We start from the raw sequence: 5,714 nt of genomic DNA on the forward strand, positions 1-5,714 counted from the left end.
CGCTGGCAGGTGGAAGAGGCGCGCCCCGGCCCTCCTACCGTAATGCCTGGACAAGAGGCGCCACTGCAACGCGGCGCCCCCGCACGGCCAACGGGGCAGCCCGGCCGGCGGCTTGCGGCGGGTCTCAGAGACTGCGCTGCTCCGGGGGAGGGAGGGAGGCAAAGGGAGTTTTCTCAGGTAGGGAAAGGAAAAGTGGAGTAAAGTGAGAAAAGAGAAGAAAAGGAAAGAGGAAGAAAAGAAAGAGCGAAACAACAACAAGAAGAAATTAAAACGGAAGATTTAAAAAAAAAAAAAAAAAAAAGGAAAAGGAAAAATGTGAAGAAAAAAGCAAAATAAAGGGGGAAAAGAAAAAAAATGAAAACAAAAGGGATAAAAAAAATTAAAAGAGACAAAAATAAACAAGGCAGCTTGCAGAGCTCTGTGACCTTCAATCACTTTCTGACAGGGCTAGGAATGTATGTACAGAGTGAATGTTATTCCTAGTTCTTGAGCAGGTTTCACTGCTGGCAGGCTGATTTCCCCTTATTCCACCACACTATTATTATTTTTGTATCCTCTTCCCTTTAAAAAGCAAAGTGTGTTAACTGCACAGGTGACTGCAACTGATAACAACTTACTTGCTAGCTGTACTGATAATAGAGCTAGAAGCTCTGTGTCATTCCTTGGCATGATGTGTTGTTCTGTAATGCTTTTACAGCACTAAAAAACTTTACACAGGAATCATGCTGTCTGACCAGACCCATCTGTGGGCCACTTCCTTCATGTTAGGGGTGCTGAGTGCAAGGCCAACCACTGGTCAGGTCCCTTATAGCAAGTAGCACCACAAGAAGTGTTGTGTTGGACTTGGGAAAACAAAATATTGTTACAACAATCTAGATATTCTTTGTCCACTAATTCAATCAATATGTTAAGAGTTATTGATCAGAGGACTTTGGAATGGTTTGATACAGTCAAGCAAAGATCTTGCTGCCATGAATGAGAACTTCACTGGAGTATTGATTTAAGGCCTGAACCCTAATAGTCAATATAACAACAGCGTCTGGAAATCCTTTAATTGAGATGTAAGCAAAGACATTTAATGGCCCTTGTGTTTTCTGCAACTGTTAAGTTCAGATGACAGGAAAAGCATAAATAATCCTGTCAGAAAAGAAAACCCAATACAGCCACATGCAGAAAAATAGAATTGTCTTTACTCCTTCCCCCTGCCCATAATGTGTGTTCTAAACTCTTGTTCTAATTTCTGTCTGCTTGGAGAACTGTTTTTACATATATACTAATCAAAATGATTTGTACTGTTTTGTAAATTAACAAGGACTGTGCTGAAGATCTTCCTGTGTGAATTATGAACGTGTTGTTGAATGGAAGTTTATGTTACTGTTGCCACTGTACTGAACTATGAAAAGACTCTTTGTTATATGGGAAGGTCATTATAAAAAAAGGCACGGCTCAAATATATTTGAAATTTACTTTAAAAATGAAAGATATGAGAAGAAACAATCCAAATTTTCATGTTAATTTTTAGTAAGTGTTGCTATATCCAGATGAGCAACATTCAGGCAGTAAAGGGTGTGATGCAACTTACACATTTATGCTTTACTGTCTCATGCTGTGATTCTCACCCCTTTGCATTAGTATACGAGTATGCAAATCAAGGGCTTTACTCTCAAATTACAAAGGTAAATAGATATACATATATTAAATCCACCCTCTCAGATCCTCAGGGTTATCAGATAGATTGGTAGACTAATCTATTTTTCAAGGAAATAAATAGATTTCTTCTTAAGTAAACAAAAACAATGTCTAAATGGCATTTTCAGTCCGTGGGATAGATCCACTATCTTTGTTTTAGTACTATCATTCTCTTCTGCACTGTGCCTTCCACTCTTCAGGTGAGATATGGCATTGCTCTGGATCCTTTGCTCTCTGAGTAAGGCCATGTAGAGCAATGTTTTCTAGTGTTTTCAGTGTTTTTAGCTCCTGTAGCTCCTCCTGCCACTTCTTTATTTCTTTATTCAGAAATCTTGATAGTTTTCTCTTTCAAAGAGTGAATATTTGTGTATACAGGAAATGAAGCTATCCAGCCTCTTGATGGATAGGCACTCATCTCTCAAAGCATTTCTTTTGCCTCTCTTACTGGATATAAGAGCCAAGGAATAAAAGTTAATTCATATTTCTTCAGAGAGCACTGCTTCAGACTTCCCTTAAGTCATACCATGGTTATGTATTTCCTAAAATAAGAAGCTGGAGAGTGGATGTTCTATTAAATGCTTTGAAAATAAAACAGTGGTACTAAAATGATTCTTCTCTGTACTTTTTATTGACATCTTAAATCTATGAGATCTGGAACATGATACTGGTTTTGTCTAGATGGATGAAAATATTGTAAGTAAACCCTAGTGCCATCACATGTCATGCCTGAATTTTCCAAACATCACATTATCAACATGAGCCAGGTTATTGCTTTTCAGCCTGTAATATTAGATCCTTATTTGTGTGACCATCCTTTGCAGGATTTTGCTCTTAAATGATTGCTGAGTCTGATCATACAGGGGGTGTATGGGCAAAGGTCATTGAACAAGTCAGGAATGGGCACTGTGAGGAGGAAGAGTTTTTCAGTTTGTGCTTTCCTCTCTACAAAAGATAGTGCTTATCTATTTACGAAGTGAAAAAGGAACTGCAAAACAAATGCAAATTCATTTACAGGCATGTTATGCATAAGGGATGGGCACTATCAGTTTATTTATATTATCAACTTTAATAGAAACATATATTTATAACACATTTCTTTTTAACTTGTCATAAACAAAGTATTTAAGATGACTTAGGGCTGAGAAGTAGTTGGAATATGATCCTGCAGTGCAGGAATTTTGTTGAAGCCATATGCAAAAAGGGCATGTATAGTCAGGCCTTCCCATGACACACACCTAAAGTGCTATTCAAGATGAATTTGACTTAATGTTGCTGTAAAAATTAGCTTAATTGAAAAACTCAGTGGTTTCCACTCAGCTGGATGAACAGTCAGATGGATCTGAACAGTGGGCCACATAAAATGCTTAGCCAGACTGAGCCAGTGCTCGGACATTGTCAGCATAGGTTTATAACTTTATGGAAGTTATACGGGAAGAATACCTTTTAAAGTGCTCAGCAAGTATCTAGGGTCCAATTCGGTTTTCTGCTTCCTTATTCTGCTGATTATATCAGGCAGATTCCTACAGTACAGCAAAATGTTTGGTTGATATTTAACTTGAGGTTACGTCATCTCACATCAGACTGTGGATGAGTAACGACTGAAAGAAAAAAAAAAAACCAAATTCTTGAGGACAGTCAGTTTCATGGTGGTTTTTTTCCATGATGTAACAAAATGGATTTTTTTTTGTTTTAAATTGTTAAATGTGTGCCCCGGTGGCGCAGTGGTAGGAATGCCGCCTTGCAACACTGGGGCCCGGAGTTCGAATCCCCCCTGTGGCGCAAGTGGTAGAAGTGCCGCTCTGCTACACAGAGGCTCGAATCCCGGGGGCTGGACTCGATGATCTCTAAGGTCCCTTCCAACCCGCACGAGACTGTGATACTGTGATACTGTGAAATGATTCTCATTAATAAAGGATGCTTCCTATAAGTGTTAGAATAAGACAACACTGTGTATAATGAGGAGAAAATGTTTTTTTTCTTTCTTTTTTCTTTTTTTTTTTTTTTCATTGCTCATACCAAAGAGCTGTGAATACTGATGAATAAACCATAACAGATGAGTTTTTAATAAACTAGGTTCTGAACAAATCCTACATTCTGTCTGAAGTAAATAAGCCCTACATAAATAATTTCTGTTGTTGGACCGTCCCTGGAAGGTCAGAGCTACTGAACTGGGGCCTTTGTCTTCTCTTCAGAGGTTGCAGGAGATTTAAAAGAGTTCCAGGTACATGAGAACACAGGGTGTGGTAGACTGGAGTCCTGCCTTACCTGCTTTTAAGCAGTTACCTCACTAATGACGATATTCTTTGTCAGAAGATTCTAGGAAGCAATCGTTATTTGTTTATTCAAACCTTGTCCAAAGGAGGGTGAGGTGATTTTATCTGGATGTTCATTGGTCATAGCTTTGGTTTCACATTGTATGACTCCTACTGAGGCAGGGTAATGCTGAGTTTCTCAGGTAGGTCCATTAGGGGAAATGAAGGTACTTGAGAACTGAAGAAACACTGCAGATGAGTAAGGCCAAATGAACTAACAGCAGAAACCTAACAATAACCACTAAGCTGCCTGCATTATTTAAATCCACTAACTAAGCCTGGTTCTTGCTTACAGGTCATACCAATGCTAGTACTTTCATCTGGGAAAATGCAAGAGGAAGTTCTTGGGTACTATGCCACCAAACAGGATTTCCCCAAATTTATGACTATACCCACTTTTAAGAAAAAGAACTGTGAAAGTCCTTACTGGCAATCATGGGCATCCTGCATGTGAAAATGCTGTATCTCAGCAGCAGCTGGAGTACTGCTGCAATACATTGTTTTCTGGCCAAAGCCGTCTCAACAGAGGGAACATTGTTGGAGGTGTGGAGAAAGGAGCAGGACATTTAATCTCTGTCGGTTTTCACACGTTGTCTCAGTGATGACCTCTAAAAGAGATTATTCCCTTTTTCTGAGCTCCTTGCCATGGGCTAGCAAGAGAGAGCAAAAATGAACATTTATGAACACAGCTTAATATTTTGTTGGCTTTGTATAAAGGGAGGAGGTGAGACTGCTTCACTTGCTGTTTCACTTACTTTTAAAAGAAGCCAAATGAGTCAGAACTGAAGGCAGAGGAGATCCAGTTTTTAAATTCGTTCACAGCAATTTGTGTTCATACATCCTGCTGACTTCAGAGACATTAATTACTGCATGTAGAGAACATGCAAGAGTCTCTACTGCCTTGTTATTCTTTCTCTACTACTTTGTACATGTACATATATTGTTTCATTAACTATTACGGCCACTGAGCAGAGATTGTAGATACCAGTTATATGTGGGTTGCTCTGAACATAAATCCACTTATTTATTTCTATGGAAATGACATCAGAGTCAAAGAGCACAATAACGCTATTTGATAGAGAAAATTATCCACTACAGAACACTATTTTTCTGCATAGGAACCACTATTAGCTACACATTTTCACCAGCAATGAGCAAGACCCTGCATGCTTTCCATGTAAAAATTTGCAGCAGAGGAGGTGACCCACCATTATGGTCACCACTGCTGGAACAAACCACCACAGACTCACTGTGCTCACATCCACTGTTTGGTCCCCAGAAACATACAGAAAGTGCTGATGAATATCATTGGATTCCATTTTATTTCACATAGAGGAATTATTACATAGCTTTGCTTCATATGTACTTTTTGTTACCAAGTGCCATTTGACAGACTGCCCCTCTGCTGCTATCTGTCACGTGGCAATAGCATGTAATGAAATGTTGGTGGAAAGGTTCATCCTCGGCTGTCATATCACCAACATCCGCCTTTGGTATGGGCCAACATGATAAAATAAGAGGCATTACTTTCAAAGCAGCCCTCATCCATTTCAATCTTTACTTGAAAATATATATATTGAAAGTGAATTTCATCTTTGGTTACACTTAGTATAAATGCCTTAGGGGTTCTGGTAGGCATATATCTCAGATGTTACTACCCTCGAATGCTATAAGGCTTCAAACAATAGTAAAGACAGTAGAATTGTGGGCAAC

This window comes from Coturnix japonica, chromosome Z, assembly GCF_054131305.1.
Source record: "Coturnix japonica strain WE chromosome Z, WE-NBRP24, whole genome shotgun sequence".
NCBI classification, from domain to species: Eukaryota; Metazoa; Chordata; class Aves; order Galliformes; family Phasianidae; genus Coturnix; species Coturnix japonica.